The sequence below is a fragment of the Piliocolobus tephrosceles genome, chromosome 5, assembly GCF_002776525.5.
Source record: "Piliocolobus tephrosceles isolate RC106 chromosome 5, ASM277652v3, whole genome shotgun sequence".
In the NCBI taxonomy this organism is placed as follows: Eukaryota; Metazoa; Chordata; class Mammalia; order Primates; family Cercopithecidae; genus Piliocolobus; species Piliocolobus tephrosceles.
The window spans coordinates 98,548,277-98,569,832 of NC_045438.1; the positions used below are offsets into that span (position 1 = coordinate 98,548,277).

The window sequence follows — 21,556 nt, forward strand, 5'->3', positions numbered from 1 at the left end:
GAAAATGTTGGTTAACATTTACATCATCCTTTCCTTCCCTTTCCTGTTTATAGTCTAAACATCTGTGGTCTAAACTGTAGTTGCAACATATTTCTCTTGAGGGTTCAACCCAAACTCAGCATCAGAATCAGCTGTGGTGGGTTTAATTAATAGAGAGGCCCAGTTCCTACCCCAGAGCTACTGAATCAGAATTACCAGGGCCAAGACCCAAACACAACAAATGCATTCATTCAACCTTTCCTTCAAGAAATATTCATTGCACCTGAGTGTCAGGTGTAATGTGACTACAACTCCACATAGACCTTCTGATCTAGTGGAAAGAAGGATATTTATCAAATAACCACATACGTGAGTATATATTACAAATTATGATAAAAGCTGTGAATTAACATTTACAGAGAGTTATGAAATCTGGAGATGAGACGGGAAAAACAGAGTCAGATCAGGTAAGACCCTGTGTAGGCCATGGTAAAACATCTGAATTTTGTTCTGAGGCCAGTGGAAAGTCCTTGAAGAGTTTTAAGCTGGGGAATAACACGATCCAACTAATGTTTAGATTATTTTTACTGCTGTGTAGAGAATTGGTTGCAAAGGGAAAAAAAGTAAATGCAGAGAGATTAAGAGCCACTGTAGCCGGGCGCGGTGGCTCAAGCCTGTAATCCCAGCACTTTGGGAGGCTGAGACGGGCGGATCACGAGGTCAGGAGATCGAGACCATCCTGGCTAACCCGATGAAACCCCGTCTCTACTAAAAAATACAAAAACCTAGCCAGGTGAGGTGGCAGGCGCCTGTGGTCCCAGCTACTCGGGAGGCTGAGGCAGGAGAATGGCATGAACCCGGGACGCGGAGCTTGCAGTGAGCTGAGATCCGGCCACTGCACTCCAGCCTGGGTGACAGAGTGAGACTCTGTCTCAAAAAAAAAAAAAAAAAAAAAAAGAGCCACTGTGATATCTAGGAACAATATAATAGTGGCTTGCACACAGGAGGGAGAGGTGGAAATAGAGAAGTAGGTGGATTTGAAATACATTTAAGGTTGAGGCAGGCAGATTGCTTGAGCTAAGGAGTTAGAGACCAGCCTGGACAACATAGTGAAACCCTACCTCTACAAAAAATATAACAATTAGCCAGACATGGTGGCACACGCCTGCACTCCCAGCTACTCAGCAGACAGAGACAGGAAGATCGCTTGAACTCGGGAGGTGGAGGTTGCCGTGAGCTGAGATTGCCTAGGTGACAGAGCAAGACTCTGTCTCAGGGTTTTAAAAAAATGGAAGGAAAGAAATATATTTAAAGACAAAAGCTGTGGGAATTGGTGAAGGCCTGAATGTGGGTGGTCAGGCAGCACAAGGTGTCAAGAACTCTAAGGTTACCAGCCTGCACAACTGAATGGATAGAGCAATTAAATAAGATAGGAAATGCTACAGAAGAGCCAGGTGTGGGGGAAAGATCATGAAGAATGATACTGGATATGAAGAGTTTGGGGTACTCTGAAACATCCAAGTACAGATGTTGAATAGGTAGATAGTTTTAAAGGTCTGTCACTCAGAGGTGTGGGTTCTCTCAGAGAGGCCAATTTGAGACTCACTGGTGTATAGACGGAAACTGAAACCACATCTGTGGATGAACGTCCCTAGAGTGAGAAATGAAAGATGTCAATATGTAATAGAGAGTAAATGACAAAAGTGACCAAGAAGAAGAAACCAAGCAAGTAGAAAGAAATCTCAGAGCCAAATTGGAGTGAGTTGGGGAAATGGAGGCAAAGAGATTAGACAATATTTTTTTTAGAAGACTGGCTAGAATGGGAATGTGAAGTCACTGAAAAGGAAGTAGGGTTATAGTATTTCTCTATATTTTCGGTTTTTTCAATGAGAAGGAATTAAACATATTAGGTTTTGTAAAAAGATGAAAGACAGAAAGAGATCCAGTTTGAAGACTGAGAAGAAACAGATTGTTAACACTGTAAGTTTTCTGAGAAAGTAGAGGAAGAAAGAAGCCAAGGCAGAAATCAGAATGTTGGTCTTAGATATGAAGAATAGGACCTTTCCTATAAAAAGAAGAGAATAAGCATGAGATGGGCACAGGCAAGACATGCAAATCTGGCAGAAAAAGTGAAAGAAATTCCCATCTGATGACTCTGTTCTCTGTGAAGTGGAAAGGAAGATAATCTGCTGAGTGTGAGGAGGGAGGAATAAGAACCTCCCCAGGAGACAGTTTTTTTCCTGAATCCCGTCTCTCATTAGAAAGGATTACAAATATTATTCTGGTTCTTATCAAGGCCGGAACTAAACACCTGAAGAACTGAAGCTGGTCTATACCTGACAGTCACTCATAGTGATAGGACTTGGGAATTATGGATCTAACCAATGACCAAGACATAGACCACACAAGCCTCCAGTTAGCAGGACAGTGGCCAGGTATCCAGTGTCACAAGCACATTCATACTCCCAAAACAGTGTTACCATCTGCAGTACAAGTACATTATGCAGTACAGGGGACAAACTTGTTTCCTTAATGTTAAAAAAGTACTAACTAGAAACATATCCCTTTAAAAACAAACAATAAACAAAAACCACCCATTTAACCCTCTCTGTTCCTACTCAAAGTTGAAGGAATTATGGTTTTTAAAGCCATGTAACATGACCACCTTTGTTAGACACCTATCTCAAGCAAGGGGAAAAAAGCAGCAGCATAGCTACAGCTTCGTATTGAATAGGAAAGTTATCCTTGAGGGAAAATAACTCCATTTCTTGCTCTTTCTCCCTTTCCTCACTCCACCCAGGGACTTGGTACTCATTTCAGTGCCATCTTCCCCCTCACCCAGCGCTGCCACCACTGGTCAGAGCCCAGTGAGTTATCATTTTCCAAAACTCCCTCTATGCCACTGAAAACAAGGCATCATATAGAACTATACACACATACCATACTAACGTCAAATTCTTGCTTTTTATATTGTACTATAATAACATAAGATATAACCACTGGGTGCACTGCGTAAAGATTATATAGGGCCTCTCTGTGCTATCTTTGCAACTTTCTGTGAATCTACCTAAAGGTAAATAGTTATTTTAAAAATTAATCTTGGCTGGGCATGGTGGCTCATGCCTGTAATTCCAGCCCTTTGGAAGGCAGAGGCGGGTGGATCACTTGAGGTCAGAAGTTCAAGACCAGCCTGGCCAACATGGCAAAACCTTGTCTCTACTAAAAATACAAAAAGTTAGCCAGGCATGGTGGTGGGTGCCTGTAGTCTCAGTTGCTCGGGAGGCTGAGGCAGGTGAATTGCTTGAACCTGGGAGGCGGAGGTTTCAGTGAGCCAAGATCATGCCACTGTACTCCAGCCTGGACAAGACAGCGAGACTGTCTCAAAAACAAACAACAAAAAAAATTAATCTTTATATGCCTCATATGACCAAGGTTATAGAAGCTGTGAGGTGACAGCAGCCTAATCCTTAATAGTATATTAATGGATATTAAATAGATCAACCAAGTAACCTACATGCTGGACTCAAATCTTTAATCTAAACACATGGCTGCTGTGGTCAGAATCTGGGACACGGTGGGAACAATCCAATGTGCAAACAAGGTGATGCCTGTGGCATCCACAAGTCATATAAAAGAAGTGGGTATCTTTTCCACCAATGCATACAGCAAGCCCTGTTGACATCTAAATTAAACCTTAAAAGGAGGCCATATTAAAACAGCAATTGCTGGCCAGGCACAGTGACTCACGCCTGTAATCCCAGCACTTTGGGAGGCCAGGGTGGGCCGATCACCTGAGGTCAAGAGTTCAAGACCAGCCTGGCCAACATGGTGAAACCCTGTTTCTACTAAAAGTACAAAAATGAGCCAGGCCCACGGTGGCACATGCCTGTAATCCCAGCTACTCAAGAGGCTAAGGCAGGAGAATTGCTTGAACCTAGGAGGCAGAAGTTACAGAAAGCTGAGATGGTACCACTGCACTCCAGCCTGAGTGACAGAGCAAGACTCTGTCTCAGAAAAAATAAATAAATAAAACAGCAATTGCTGCACATAATAAACAATTTAATTTTACAGAACTGAAAGTATCAGTAAAATAGTTTCTAGTCTTGACCCTCCCACAACACACTGTATGAGCCTAACCAGGTCACGTCACTTATCTCAGATTCTCCCTCCATAAAGTGGGGAGATGGATCTAGGTGACCTCTAGGATCCTCTATAGCACTGAGACCCTATGCTATGTGCTGATGATGCTATGTACTCAGACCCTCCATTTTACTGATGAATACAACATCCTAAAGTCTGACCCCAAAGTTTTCTAATTGACGCCAAAAACATGTACCTTCAGAGAGGGGTACAGAAGACACATTTGAAAGGAGGGGTTCTGTGGCTTCTGGAAAGAAAGAACAAAACAAAGTTCTCCTCATGAAAATCTGTATATGAGGCCTAGAAATTAAAATGCACACTGCCAAAGGACTGGCACTAGTAGATCAAATGGCTCAATAAAGACACAAGGATAATATGGCACCAAAATTATGAGTGCATTTTAGACTGTATAACAAACTAGAATATTCAGTTATTGCCTAAGATCTTTTTTTAATTTTCAAAACAAGAAAGTCCAGGGCATTAATCCAAAAGTCCCATTTTCCATTAGCTCACAGGTTCATCAAATACAGCAACGATATATTTTCTCAAAATGAAAATATACAAAGATATTTCTACTAAGTTGCAAGATTATGGGACTAGCAGAATGGGACTAGAAGTCAAAGAACATCACAAAGGATAATAACAACAATCATCTAGAAGAGGCTCTATTCACTCATTCTTTCATACCACAAGCATGAATGAGTTCCCATTAACAGGTCAGATGTTACAGTAGAATAAATATGAAAATTAATCAAATAGGATTCCTGTCTTCAAGGAGCTCACAATTTAAGAAATGAGGCAGACATTTTTTTAAGTATGTGAATATAACAATAGGTTCTAGAGATGGATGGTGGTAGATGGTTGCACCACAATGTGAATGCCCTTGATGCTACTTAACTTTTAAATTGTTAAAATGGTAAATTTTACATGTACATCTTACCACAATTTTTTTAAAAGGAAAATAACACTACACTGATTAATAAATGCTATTTTAGGGGTGTTTATCGGGGCCTTTGGAAGAATGGAAGAGAAAGTGCTGAGCTCTGCCAGCTGACACTCTAAGAAATCAATATTCTAAAACCAACTCCTTCCTCCCTTTCTCACTGAACAAGGAAGTAAGAGCTTGAGATCCTTCCCAAAAAAAGCATTCTTCTTATAAGCAAAGACTAGCAAAAGTATTCTGGAAGCCACAACCACATTTCAGAGAGAATGCCACTGTTTTCTGACCTGTCAAAGTTTTGCTCCTTACTTTCTGTTAAGTTGTCATCACAAGCCAGGCAGGTTAAGCAGATGCTACTGGTAGAGTGCTTTAGGGACAAGAACTGTCCAAACCAAGATGTGCTATTTTTGCAAAAGAAAAATAGCTCCAAAGAAACTTAACAGAAGCAGCAAGCTGACCCAGGCAGAGGCTGGGCAACAAGGCCAGAAAAAATAAGGAATATCCTGAAAGGTTATAAAAAGCAGTAAGGTGTTGGCAACCCTCACCTAATCTAGAAAAAACAACTAACTCAAGAGAAACTAGATATAACTGTTAGAAGCAAAGAAATAACTCAATGTAGATTGCTTCTGAGTTATATAATAATTTGACACCCCGTTTCATTATACAGGGCTCCAGATGAATGATTTCAAGCCTTAACCCTGTTGAGGTTTCTGCTTGCTAGTTCTTGTTCCCTACCCCTAACAATGGCTTAAGATTAAGACAAGGGTTAAGAAATTGTAGTTAGTGACAGATAGAAAAGACTACAAGAGTATCAAGTTCAGTGGTTCCCAAGCTGGCTGTGCATCTGAAGCACTAGAGAAGCTGTTGGTAAGGACATACATTGTCCCAAAAATTCTGACTTCAGTGTGTCTAAGGTGCTGGGGAGCTCTACTGAGCTGATTACCTAGAAAGGTAAAGTAAATAGAGAAAGTAGCACTGCTGGGGAATTCAAAGAATAAATCAGATGGCCTGTCCCCTGTTCCATACCTTGTTGACTGCCCAACACTGCCTCTCAATGGAAAAGATGCATTCTAAAGATGCCTAGCTGCAGGCATTTATCAGCACTTCTCGAAATGTGGTTCAAAAAACTAGTAGAATTTCCTGGAGTGCTTATTTAAAATTCAAACTCCTAGGTCCCATGCCAAAATTAGTAAATTGTAATCTGGGGGTGGGACCTGGACTATGCATCTTTAAACAAGCTCCTAGTGCATTGATTCTGTGGCACACTGATGTTTCAGAACCAGCTGCAGCCTCAGGTGACCATTATAGTGAAGTCAAATGCCTGAGCCACTCTAGAAGGAAGAAAAGACCTCCATCTGACACTGAGGAAACAGAGCACAGGGCTGCCGTCATCAAATGACCAGGAATCTCTCAGTGACTCAGGCTCTTCTTTTGGGCTCTCGGAGGAACATGAGCACCAGTGCTTGGGTCACACAGAGACCTGGAACTCTGGGCTGTGGGCTGCACTGCTCTGGCCAGATCCCTACTGGCTCCCAGAAGCCTGGTTCTCAGATACCAAAATTAGCCTTTCTTTTAAAGAACACCTAAAGTCACCTTTTAATAACCTGGAATATAATTTTTAAATCACAGATGCAAAAACATTTGCAACCAAATGTGGTATATTCACACAATGGAATACTATTCAGCCTTTAAAAGAGAGGAAATTCTGACATATGCTACAACATGGATGAGCCATAATAACATTATGCTCAGAGAAAAAAGCCAGTCTCAAAAAGGGATTCTGTATGATTCTGCTGAGATAAGCTAATCAACACCACAGAGATAGAAAGTACAGTGGCTGCCAGGGGCTGGGGGATGGGAGGGAATGGGGAGTTATTGTTTAACAGGTGTAGATTTTCAGTTTTGCCAGATGAAAAGAGTTCTGGAGATGGATGGTGGTGATGAATGCACAACAATATGAATCTACTTAATATCACTGAACTGTACACTTAAAAATGGTTATGATGGTAAATTTGATGTTATGTGTATTTTATTACAGAAAAAAAAAAATGGAGGGAAAAACCATTTGCAGGCTAGGTACAGTGGTTCATGCCTGTAATCCCAGTACTTTGGAAGGCCGAGGTGAATGAATCACCTGAGGTCAGGAGTTTGAGCCCAGCCTGACCAACATGGTGAAACCCCGTCTGTACTAAAAATACAAAAAAAGAAAAAAAAAGAAATAGGGAAAGGATTCCCTATTTAATAAATGGTGCTGGGAAAATTGGCTAGCCATAAATAGAAAGCTGAAACTGGATCCTTTCCTTACTCCTTATACGAAAATTAATTCAAGATGGATTAGAGACTTAAATGTTAGACCAAAAACCATAAAAACCCTAGAAGAAAACCTAGGTAATACCATTCAGGACATAGGCATGGACAAGGACTTCATGTCTAAAACACCAAAAGCAATGGCAACAAAAGCCAAAATTGACAGATGGGATCTAATTAAACTAAAGAGCTTCTGCACAGCAAAAGAAACTACCATCAGAGTGAACAGGAAACCTACAGAATGGGAGAAAATTTTTGCAATCTACTCATCTGACAAAGGGCTAATATCCAGAACCTACAAAGCACTCAAACAAATTTACAAGAAAAAAACAAACAATCCCATCAAAAAGTGGGCAAAGGATATGAACAGACACTTCTCAAAAGAAGACATTCCTACAGCCAACAGACACATGAAACAATGCTCATCATCACTGGCCGTCAGAGAAATGCAAATCAAAACCACAATGAGATACCATCTCACACCAGTTAGAATGGCAATCATTAAAAAATCAGGAAACAACAGGTGCTGGAGAGGATGTGGAGAAATAGGAACACTTTTACACTGTTGGTGGGACTGTAAACTAGTTCAACCATTGTGGAAATCAGTGTGGCGATTCCTCAAGGATCTAGAACTAGAAATACCATTTGACCCAGCCATCCATTACTGGGTATATACCCAAAGGATTATAAATCATGCTGCTGTAAAGACACAAGCACATGTATGTTTATTGCAGCACTATTCACAATAGCAAAGACTTGGAATCAACCCAAATGTCCACCAGTGACAGACTGGATTAAGAAAATGTGGCACATATACACCATCGAATACTATGCAGCCATAAAAAAGGATGAGTTTGTGTCCTTTGTAGGGACATGGATGCAGCTGGAAACCATCATTCTAAGCAAACTATCACAAGAACAGAAAACCAAACACCACATGTTCTCTCTCATAGGTAGGAAATGAACAATGAGATCACTTGGACACAGGAAGGGGAACATCACACACTGGGGCCTATTGTGGGGAGGGGGTAGGTGGGAAGGATAGCATTAGGAGATATACCTAATGTAAATGACGAGTTAATGGGTGCAGCACACCAGCATGGCACATGTATACATATGTAACAAACCTGCATGTTGTGCACATGTACCCTAGAACTTAAAGTATAATAATAATTTTTTTAAAAATACAAAAATTAGCTGAACATGGTGGTGCACACCTGTAATCCCAGCTACTCAGGAGGCTGAGGCAGGAAAATCACTTGAACCTGGGAGGTGGAGGTTGCAATGAGCTGAGATTGCACACTGCACTCCAGACTGGTCAACAGAGTGAGACTCTTTCTCAAAAAAAAACCATTTGCAATTATTTGAGAAAGCTGTCAACACCAATCAAGAGGTAACATGCCTAAAGATAAGGTAAGGTACCTAGAGAAGTATATTGCAAAAAAAATAAAATACAAGGAATGTCTAACTTTTAAAACACATTATCTTCCTAAGGTGTATTTTCAAGTCAATTATCAAATCAGAATATACTCCCACACTCAACTTATAATGTACCTGAAGTATAACCGCCCTATAAAACACACTTCTATGAAAAGATGTTATAGCTAAAATATACCTCTGCCCTCTGAGGGGAGGGCTTGGTGCTCTAGACAAAGAAATGATGAAGAAGGGCTGGGCAATCAAAGTATGGCAGAGGTAGAAAACTTGGTCATATTCTCAAGAGAAGAAGTACAATCCCCAAAGTAGCAAGAACTATTCACACTAGAATATGTATGTCAATTGAGCATACATATAAGTAGAACAAAAAGAGCCAGGGCTCTTACTAAACTTTACTAATTTTAAAAGGTCTTAAAAATTATAATCATCAAGAGTTTCTTTGCAATTAATTAAACCAGCATTGTAAAAAAAAAAAAAAAGTCTATGTATATATTGAGAACTTATTACGTCCCACCATCATATGCTGAGCAATGAAAGAGATAAAATATAAGATGGAAAAGCAAGGTGGCAGGGTAGAGAGGGCCTTGGACTTGGTGTCAAAAGGCCTGGGTTCTAATCCTAGTTTGGGAAGTTGTGGGACATCGGGCAAATCACTTAACTAATCCCCCAAAACATTTGTTTCCTTTCTTGGCCAGGCACAGTGGCTCGTGCCTGTAACCCCAGCACTTTGGGAGGCCGAGTAGGGCGGATCACTTGAGGTCTGGAGTTGGAGACCACCCCAGCCAACATGATGAAACCGTCTCTACTAAAAATACAAAAATTAGCTGGGTGTGGTGGTGCATGCCTGTAATCCCAGATACTCAGGATGCTGAGGCAGAAGAATCGCTTGAACCTGGGAGATGGAGGTTGCAGTGAGCCGAGATCACACCATGGCCTGGGCAAAAGAGTGATACCCTGTCTCAAAAAAATAGAAAAGAAAAAGAAGAAACCTAGAAATCCTACTAGACCAAAATAATTACTCACCATTACTATCATAAAAAATCTTGAAGGTGAAAAGCAATACAATACTTGAAGGGCAAACAATTTAGACTAATCTAGAAAAGTTAACACGCTATCATAAAGAACTTATTCACTCTTATTCCACAAACAACATATTATTAATACAAGTGGAGAAATGCCAAGGAGCCTTCAAGTATGTTTTACTTAAAGTATCCTTTTCCTGACCTAGGACAAAGGGTAACTGAAGAATAGCACTTTCTGATCACCTGTATAGTCATTACAAATCAAAGCTCTGATAACTCCGGTAATTCTTAAAGAAATTGTCCATCAGTGGGAGCACTCATATCATTCCATAATTTTTCTACAGACAAAATGGAATTTCAAAATACTCTTCCAAAGGCTGTGTATGATGGCTCACACCTGTAATCCCAGCATTTTGTGAGGCCAAGGCAGAAGGATTGCTTGAGTCCAGGAGCTCAAGATCAGCCTGGGCAACATAACAAGACCCTGTCTCTATGAAAAAGACTTTTTTTTAAAATTAGCCAGGCATAGTGGTGTATACCTGCAGTCCCTGTTACTCAGGAGGCTGAGGCAGGAGGATCACTTGAGCCCAGGAGTTCGAGGCTGCAGTGAGCTATGACTGTGCCATTTCACTCTAGCCTGGCTGACAGAGGGCAACCCTGTCTCTTAAAAATTAAAAAATTTAAAAATACTTTCTTGAAAATAAGTATTTTCCTCTCCCTGAGTTTTATATTGAGAATGGTGACTGCCTCCGAAAAATAAAAATACAGTCTCTAATGGTGGGCTATTTAAATAATAAATACATTTCCTCCACGTTATAATTCACTACTAAAAGAAAAGGGGTTTAATAATAAGCAATATACAGTCCTTTAAGGTTGCGCAGTAGTCAAAGGAAAACAAAAGCCAGAGACCAAGGCCGCAGTTACTTCTCATAACATTTCCTTGGTTATACTGACCCCTGGTGGTCCTAAAAGGGCTCTTTTTTTAAGGGGCTTATTTTTTCTTAGTTGAATGCCTCAAATTAACATACCTCGAATGATGAGTACCTGACCAATATACTTGTCTTCAAAAAGATAAAGATGCTTTATAGAATACAGAAAAGGGAAAATTATATTTGGTTCATGACAAATTATTGTTACATAGTTTTCACACATTCGTTTTAAGCAAATACTGCTTTCTACTTACATGCAAAAGCACTGAACTTGGTCCCAGGAATAGAGAGGTGAGCAAGACCAGAAGGTCACTAGCTTTACAAAGGCTACCGTCTATCATGGACCGCTAATTAAAAGTTCCTGAATGAACTAAGGGAAGCACACAGTGCTATGGGAATGTCTGGAACAGTCAAGCCACTTTAGAGAATGCCTGCAGGTTAAAAGCAAGTGGCAAGAATAAGGAAGAAAAAACATTCCCAGCAGAGAGAACAGCATGATGAAAGGCTCTAGATTGAGACAGATGGGTGAATTTAAGAAACATAAGGGACATAAGATGTCTAAAGCATAGAGTTCAAAAGGAAGGGCGGCACTTTACAAGGCTGAAAAGGTGGGCAAGGGCCAGATCTTGCATATGCTTTTCATTTTCTAAGCACTTAAATTTCCTTAAGAGCATTTCTTTCTATAAAAGCAATATGACAAGCCAAGACCACAAACCACAACATGATAAATCCTATAAATCTTTCAAAGTATAATCTCACATCTTTTGCAAAGTCTTCCTCTATTTTTCTATCCCCCTCTCGTCTGGTACTTATTCTGTCCACCATTCAATGAACAAATTAATTCCTCAGCACCTGTTATCCAGCTAAAACTGCTCTTGCTGGTCACTGTGCAGAGGTGGCATCTGAATGGACCAACAATGGACACCTTGACCCAAGGGCAGCCCACCCACAGGCTGCCAGCCACCTGTGCAGAGGCTCCATTAAAGACTCTGGGCGGAGGAGGGTCCAAGATGGCCGAATAGGAACAGCTCCAGTCTACAGCTCCCAGTGTGAGCGATGCAGAAGATGGGTGATTTCTGCATTTCCAACTGAGGTACCGGGTTCATCTCACCGGGGGCTTGTCCAACAGTGGGTGCAGCCCATGGAGCAGGGCGGGGCATTGCCTCACCGGGGAAGTGCAAGGGGTAGGGGAATTCCATTTCTTAGCAAAGGGAAGCCGTGACAGATGGTAACCGGAGAATCGGGACACTCCCACCCTAATACTGCACTTTTCCAACAGCCTTAGCAAACGGCACACCAGGAGATTACATCCTGCGCCTGGCTCTGAGGGTCCCAGCCAATGGAGCCTCACTCAATGCTAGCACAGCAGTCTGAGATCAAACTGGAACATTGCAGTGAGGCTGGGGGAGGGGAGTCTGCCATTGCTGAGGCTTGAGTGGGTAAACAAAGCAGCTAGGAAGCTCAAACTGGGTGGAGCCCACCACAGCTCAAGGAGGCTTGCCTGCCTCTGTAGACTCCACCTCTAGGGGCAGGGCATAGCTGAATAAAAGGCAGCAGAAACTTCTGCAGCTTTGAAGAGGGTAGTGGTTCTCCCAGAGCAGAGTTTGAGATCTGAGAATGGACAGACTGCCTCCTCAAGTGGGTCCCTGACCCCGGGTAGCCTAACTAGGAGACACCTCCCAATAGGGGCCAACTAATGCCTCATACAGCCAGGTGCCCCTCTGAGACAAAGCTTCCAGAGGAACAATAAGGCAGCAACATTTTCCATTCTGCAATATTTGCTGTTCTGCAGCCTCCGCTAGTGATACCCAGGCAAACAGGGTCTGGAGTGGAACTCCAGCAGACTCCAACAGACCTGCAGCTAAGGGTCCTGACTGTTAGAAGGAAAACTAACAAACAGAAAGCACATCCACACCAAAACTCCATCTCTACGTCACCATCACCAAAGACCAAAGGTAGAAAAAACCACAAAGATGGGGAGAAACCAGAGCAGAAAAGCTGAAAATTCCAAAAATCAGAGGGCCTCTTCTCCTCCAAAGGAACGCAGCTCCTCGCCAGCAACGGAACAAAGCTGGGGGGAGAATAACTTTGACGAGTTGAGAGAGGTACGCTTCAGACGATCGGTAATAACAAACTTCTCTGAGCTAAAGGAGGATGTTCGAACCCATCAAAAGAAGCTAAAAACCTTGAAAAAAGGCTAGATGAATGGATAACTAGAATAAACAGTGTAAAGAAGTCCTTAAATGACCTGATGGAGCTGAAAACCATGGCATGAGAACTACGTGACTCATTCACAAGCTTCAGTAGCTGATTTGATCAAGTGGAAGAAAAGGTATCAGTGATTGAAGATCAAATGAATGAAATGAAGCGAGAAGAGAAGTGTAGAGAAAAAAGAGTAAAAAGAAATGAACAAAGCCTCCAAGAAATATGGAACTATGTGAAAAGACCAAATCTATGTCTCCTTGGCATACCTGAAAGTGACAGGGAGAAAGGAACAAAGTTGGAAAACACTCTGCAAGATATTATCCAGGAGAACTTCCCTAACCTAGCAAGGCAGGCCAACATTCAATTCAGGAAATACAGAGAACGCCACAAAGATACTCCTCGAGAAGAGCAACTCCAAGACACATAATTGTCAGATTCACCAAAGTTGAAATGAAGGAAAAAATGTTAAGTGTAGCCAGAGAGAAAGGTCGGGTTACCCACAAAGGGAAGCCCATCAGACTAACAGTGGATCTCTCAGCAGAAACTCTACAAGCCAGAAGAGAGTGGGGGCCAATATTCAACGTCCTTAAAGAAGAGATGTTTCAACCCAGAATTGCATATCCAGCCAAACTAAGCTTCATAAGTGAAGGAGAAATAAAATCTTTTACAGACAAATGCTGACAGATTTTGTCACCACCAGGCCTGCCTTCCAAGACCTCCTGAAGGAAGCACTAAATATGGAAAGGAACAACTGATAAAAGCCACTGCAAAAAAATGCCAAATTGTAAAGACCATCAATGCTAGGAAGAAACTGCATCAATGAATGAGCAAAATAACCAGCTAACATCATGATGACAGGATCAAATTCACACATAACAATATTAACCTTAAATGTAAATAGGCTAAATGCTCCGATTAAAAGACACAGACTGGCAAATTGGATAAAGAGTCAAGAACAATCAGTGTGCTGTATTCAGGAGACCCATCTCACATGCAGAGACACACGTAGGCTCAAAAGAGATAGAGGAAGATCTACCAACCAAATGGAAAACAAAAAATTCAGGGGTTGCAATCCTAGTCTCTGAAAAAATAGACTTTAAACCAACAAAGATCAAAAGAGACAAAGAAGGCCATTACATAAAGGTAAAGGGATCAATTCAACAAGAAGAGCTAATTATCCTGAATATACATGCACCCAATACAGGAGCACCCAGATTCATAAAGCAAGTCCTTGAAGACCTACAAAGAGACTTAGACTCCCACACAATAATAATGGGAGACTTTAACACCCCACTGTCAACATTAGACAGATCAATGAGTCAGAAAGCTAACAAAGATAGCCAGGAATTGAACTCAGCTCTGCACCAAGCAGACCTAATAGATATCTACGGAACTCTCCACCGCAAATCAACAGAATATACATTCTTCTCAGCACCACATCACACCTATTCCAAAACTGACCACATAGTTGGAAGTAAAGCACTCCTCAGCAAATGTAAAAGAACAGAAATTATAACAGGCTCTCAGACCACAGTGCAATCAAACTAGAACTCAGATTAAGAAACTCACTCAAAACCGCTCAACTACATGGAAACTGAACAACCTGCTCCCGAATGACTACTGGGTACATAACAAAATAAAAGCAGAAATAAAGATGTTCTTTGAAACCAATGAGAACAAAGATACAACATACCAGAATCTCTGGGACACATTTAAAGCACTGTGTAGAGGGAAATTTATCACACTAAATGCCCACAAGGAAAGCAGGAAAGATCTAAAACTGACACCCTAACATCACAATTAAAAGAACTAGAGAAGCAAGAGCAAACACATTCAAAAGTTAACAAGAGGCAAGAAATAACTAAGATCAGAGAAGAACTGAAGGAAATAGAGACACAAAAAAACCCTTCAAAAAACTAGAGCAAGATGGCCGAACAGGAACAGCTCCAGTCTCCAACTCCCGGCGCGAGCGACACAGAAGACAGGTGATTTCTGCATTTTCAACTGAGGTACTGGGGTCATCTCACTGGGGAGGGCCGGACAATCGGTGCTGGTCAGCTACTGCAGCCCGACCAGCGAGAGCTGAAGCAGGGCGAGGCATTGCCTCACCTGGGAAGCGCAAGGGGGAAGGGAATCCCTTTTCCTAGCCAGGCGAACTGAGACACACAACACCTGGAAAATCGGGTAATACCCACCCCAATACTGCGCTTTAAGGAAACGGTCACACCAGGAGACTATACTCACACCTGGCCGGGAGGGTCCCATGCCCACGGAGCCTCCCTCGTTGCTAGCACAGCAGTCTGCAATCTAACTGCAAGGCAGCAGCGAGGCTGGGGGAAGGGTGCCCGCCATTGCTGAGGCTTAAGTAGGTAAACAAAGCCGCTGGGAAGCTCGAACTGGGTGGAGCTCACAGCAGCTCAAGGAAACCTGCCTGTCTCTGTAGACGCCACCTCTGGGGACAGGGCACAGCTAAAAAACAACAGGGGAAGCAGCAGAGGCCTGTGCAGACCTGAACGACTCTGTCTGGCAGCTTTGAAGGGAGCAGTGGATCTCCCAACACGGAGGTTGAGATCTTAGAACAGACAGACTGCCTGCTCAAGTGGGTCCCTGACCCCTGAGTAGCCTAACTGGGAGACATCCCCCACTAGGGGCAGTCTGACACCCCACACCTCACAGGGTGGAATACACCCCTGAGAGGAAGCTTCCAAAGTAAGAATCAGACAGGTACACTCACTGTTCAGCAATATTCTATCTTCTGCAACCTCTGCTGCTGATACCCAGGCAAACAGGGTCTGGAGTGGACCTCAGGCAATCTCCAACAGACCTACAGCTGAGGGTCCTCACTATTAGAAGGAAAACTACCAAACAGGAAGAACACCTATACCAAAACCCCATCAGTACGTCATACGTCACCATCATCAAAGACCAGAGGCAGACAAAACCACAAAGATGGGGAAGAAGCAGGGCACAAAAGCTGGAAATTCAAAAAATAAGAGCGCATCTCCCCCTGCAAAGGAGCGCAGCTCATCGCCAGCAACGGATCAAAGCTGGTCAGAGAATGATTTTGACGAGATGAGAGAAGAAGGCTTCAGTCCATCAAACTTCTCAGAGCTAAAGGAGGAATTATGTACCCAGCGCAAAGAAACTAAAAATCTTGAAAAAAGAGTGGAAGAATTGATAGCTAGAATAATTAATGCAGAGAAGGTCATAAATGAAATGACAGAGATGAAAACCATGACACGAGAAATACGTGACAAATCCACAAGCTTCAGTAACCGACTTGATCAACTGGAAGAAAGAGTATCAGCGATGGAGGATCAAATGAATGAAATGAAGCGAGAAGAGAAACCAAAAGAAAAAAGAAGAAAAAGAAATGAACAAAGCCTGCAAGAAGTATGGGATTATGTAAAAAGACCAAATCTACATCTGATTGGGGTGCCTGAAAGTAAGGGGGAAAATGGAACCAAGTTGGAAAACACTCTTCAGGATATCATCCAGGAGAACTTCCCCAACCTAGTAGGGCAGGCCAACATTCAAATTCAGGAAATACAGAGAATGCCACAAAGATACTCCTCGAGAAGAGCAACTCCAAGAAACATAATTGCCAGATTCACCAAAGCTGAAATGAAGGAAAAAATCTTAAGGGCAGCCAGAGAGAAAGGTCGGGTTACCCACAAAGGGAAGCCCATCAGACTAACAGCAGATCTCTCAGCAGAAACTCTACAAGCCAGAAGAGAGTAGGGGCCAATATTCAACATTCTTAAAGAAAAGAATTTTAAACCCAGAATTTCATATCCAGCCAAACTAAGTTTCATAAGTGAAGGAGAAATAAAATCCTTTACAGATAAGCAAATGCTTAGAGATTTTGTCACCACCAGGCCTGCCTTACAAGAGACCCTGAAGGAAGCCCTAAACATGGAAAGGAACAACCGGTACCAGCCATTGCAAAAACATGCCAAAATGTAAAGACCCGCGAGGCTAGGAAGAAACTGCATCAACTAACGAGGAAAATAATCAGTTAATATCATAATGGCAGGATCAAGTTCACACATAACAATATTAACCTTAAATGTAAATGGACTAAATGCTCCAATTAAAAGACACAGACTGGCAAACTGGATAAAGAGTCAAGACCCATCAGTCTGCTGTCTTCAGGAGACCCATCTCACATGCAGAGACATACATAGGCTCAAAATAAAGGGATGGAGGAAGATCTACCAAGCAAATGGAGAACAAAAAAAAGCAGGGGTTGCAATCCTAGTCTCTGATAAAATAGACTTTAAACCATCAAAGATCAAAAGAGACAAAGAAGGCCATTACATAATGGTAAAGGGATCAATTCAACAGGAAGAGCTAACTATCCTAAATATATATGCACCCAATACAGGAGCACCCAGATTCATAAAGCAAGTCCTTAGAGACTTACAAAGAGACTTAGACTCCCATACAATAATAATGGGAGACTTCAACACTCCACTGTCAACATTAGACAGATCAACGAGACAGAAAGTTAACAAGGATATCCAGGAATTGAACTCATCTCTGCACCAAGCGGACCTAATAGACATCTATAGAACTCTCCACCCCAAATCAACAGAATATACATTCTTCTCAGCACCACATCACACTTATTCCAAAATTGACCACATAATTGGAAGTAAAGCACTCCTCAGCAAATGTAAAAGAACAGATATTATAACAAACTCTCTCTCAGACCACAGTGCAATCAAACTAGAACTCAGGACTAAGAAACTCAATCAAAACCACTCAACTACATGGAAACTGAACAACCTGCTCCTGAATGACTACTGGGTACATAACAAAATGAAGGCAGAAATAAAGATGTTCTTTGAAACCAATGAGAACAAAGATACAACATACCAGAATCTCTGGGACACATTTAAAGCAGTGTGTAGAGGGAAATTTATAGCACTAAATGCCCACAAGAGAAAGCTGGAAAGATCTAAAATTGACACTCTAACATCACGATTAAAAGAACTGGAGAAGCAAGAGCAAACACATTCAAAAGCTAGCAGAAGGCAAGAAATAACTAAGATCAGAGCAGAACTGAAGGAGATAGAGAGACAAAAAACCCTCCAAAAAAAATCAATGAATCCAGGAGCTGGTTTTTTTTTCACAGTACCTGACTTCAAACTATACTACAAGGTTACAGTAACCAAAACAGCATGGTACTGGTACCAAAACAGAGATATAGACCAATGGAACAGAACAGAGCCCTCAGAAATAATACCACACATCTACAACCATCTGATCTTTGACAAACCTGACAAAAACAAGAAATGCAGAAAGGATTCCCTATTTAATAAATGGTGCTGGGAAAACTGACTAGCCATACATAGAAAGCTGAAACTGGATCCCTTCCTTACACCTTACACAAAAATTAATTCAAGATGGATTAATGACGTAAATGTTAGACCCAAAACCATAAAAGCCCTAGAAGAAAACCTGGGCAATACCATTCAGGACATAGGCATGGGCAAGGAGTTCATGACTAAAACACCAAAAGCAGGCAACAAAAGCCAAAATTGACAGATGGAATCTAATTAAACTAAAGAGCATCTGCACAGCAAAAGAAACTACCAACAGAGTGAACAGGCAACCCACAGAATGGGAGAAAATTTTTACAATCTACCCATCTGACAAAGGGCTAATAAGAATCTACAAAGAACTTAAACAAATTTACAAGAAAAAAAACAACCCCATCAAGAAGTGGGCAAAGGATACGAACAGACACTTCTCAAAAGAAGACATTTATGCAGCCAACAGGCACATGAAAAAGTGCTCATCATCACTGGTCATCAGAGAAATGCAAATCAAAACCACAATGAGATACCACCTCACACCAGTTTGAATAGCGATCATTAAAAAGTCAGGAAACAACAGGTGCTGGAGAGGATGTGAAGAAACAGGAATATTTTTACACTGTTAGTGGGACTGTAAACTAGTTTAACCATTGTGGAAGACGTTATGGTGATTCCTCAAGGATCTACAACTAGAAATACCATTCGACCCAGCCATCCCATTACTGGGCATATACCCAAAGGATTGTAAATCATGCTGCTATAAAGACTCATGCACGGCCGGGTGTGGTGGCTCAAGCCTGTAATCCCAGCACTTTGGGAGGCCGAGACGGGTGGATCACGAGGTCAGGAGATCGAGACCATCCTGGCTAACACGGTGAAACCCCGTCTCTACTAAAAAATACAAAAAAACTAGCCGGGCGAGGTGGCGGGCGCCTGTAGTCCCAGGTACTCGGGAGGCTGAGGCAGGATAATGGTGTGAACCCGGGAGGCGGAGCTTGCAGTGAGCTGAGATCCGACCACTGCACTCCAGCCCGGGCGACAGAGTGAGACTCCGTCTCAAAAAAAAAAAAAAAAAGACACATGCACACGTATGTTAATTGTGGCACTATTCACAACAGCAAAGACTTGGAACCAACCCAAACGTCAATCAATGATAGACTGGATTAAGAAAGGTGGCACATATACACCATGGAATACTACGCAGCCATAAAAAAGGATGGGCTCATGTCCTTTGCAGGGACATTCATGAAGCTGGAAACCATCATTCTGAGCAAACTATCACAAGGACAGAAAACCAAACACCACATGTTCTCACTCACAGGTGGGAATTAAACAATGAGATCACTTGGACATAGGGTAGGGAACATCACACACCAGGGCCTGTCATGGGGTCGGGGGAGGGGGGAGGGATAGCATTAGGAGATACGCCTAATGTAAATGACGAGTTGATGGGTACAGCACACCAACATGGCACATGTATAAATATGTAACAAACCTGCACGTTATGCACATGTACTCTAGAACTTAAAGTATAATAAAAATAAATGAATAAATAAAATAAAAATTCTGAGCATGATGGTTATTTAGCTAAGCCAATGGAATGAGAACTGAAGAACACCTCAAAGGTTGGCAGAAGAGTAAAAGGAGAACAGAGCAGACCATGGGAGGCAGAAGGAGCAGCTGGCCCCAAAACATCAGTGCTTGTGCTAACGATAAACCCTCTTTATCACCAAGCTGGTCTGAGCACCTTACAATTCCTCTGCTATTGTACTGCCTTGTGTTTGTCTGTCCCCCTTACGTCATTTAATTTTTATCATATTGTTCATGTCACCACAACAATGACCTTTGAAAATGGAGGTCATGTGTTTACCTTCTTTGTATTCATCATAGCCATATAAGTCCTTAACACATACTGGGTTGATGGGTGGGTAAGTGGGTGGGTGGATGGAAGGATGGATGGATGGATGGATGGATGGATGGATGGATGGATGGATGGATGGACGGATGGATGGACGGATGGATGGACGGATGGATGGATGGATGGATGGATAGATGGATGGCCAAAATGGTGATTCTGAAGAATTTAAGTGGGAACTGAAAATAATATTCAAACTATTTTAAATTCACAATGTGCTTCCTAATCTACATCGCCATCATTCTCCACATGCTCCAGTAACATCAACTTCTCCCAAATCCCCGGACACATAAGGTTCTCTTTCATTTCCCTACTCCTACACAAATTTTTCCCTATCTTCTAAGTTTCACAAATGCCTACTCTTTCCACTTTCTCTACAAGCTCAGATATAAAGAATCCCACTGCCCCTAGAACTCATCACACCCTGCTCTAGGCTTCCATTTATAACAGTGGTTATTATTACACTGTTATAAGTAAGGAAATAAGCAAAGACCACACTGCAAATTGTCCATGACTTTAATGGTCATGCATTATATTGTTCTCTAAAAGTATGAACCCCTTTCATAATATGGCCTCCAGTGTTCTTTAAAAACCACATCATACATTCAGTAGAGCTTCTGCTACATTAAAAAGAGTAATATTGGTAAACGCATCATACAAACACCCATAAAGACGCAGGGTAGCCATGAAGCAAATGGTGAGAGTCCACTGTGCCTCCAGCACTCTTCTCATTCATACAGGTCAATTCACACACGAGTCCCACCTACTCAAGGCTCAGCAACAATGCTTAGAATAAGCTATAATTTCATGCATTTCATATTACATATTTTCCCTTTTAGATACAGAAAAAATTTACTCTATCTTATATGTTTATATGTCACACAAATATATTATAGAAAAATATAAAGGTTTACATGTTATATACTAAATGACCAATTTATATCACATAAAACAGTTAAGTCTCATTACTTTTTAAAAGTGTTTATGTCTCATTGTATTTATGTCTCATTCATCTCAATGAATGCCCTTCATTTAGATTTATATGCCATTTAATGCCCTCCATTTAGATTTCAGAGCTATACAAGTCAGCAGCAAATAAACACAATAGGTGTAGAAGCTAGGGAGAAAGGATTGGGGATCAGAGGTTGGTGTGGCTATTTAAGTCACTGTTTCTTAAAACAAAGATAAAAGTAAGTTAGTCTAATCATTCATTAGGAGTCATTATTCTAAGGCATAAAATTTGCCAAATAATAGCTATGTATTCATTACTTACTTTTAAAACAATGCATGAAACAAATAAGTAAACACTGTGTACTAAAATGTCAAAATGTTTAACCTTTATACACTATATCATAGAA

General features: G+C 41.5%; 1 protein-coding gene across 1 annotated transcript in view; it reads right to left on the bottom strand.

Annotated features, from left to right (window-relative positions):
- The window catches only part of CD109 (CD109 molecule), a 146,035-nt gene that overhangs the window by 88,470 nt on the left and 36,009 nt on the right, over positions 1–21,556 (bottom strand). The window lies entirely within an intron of this gene.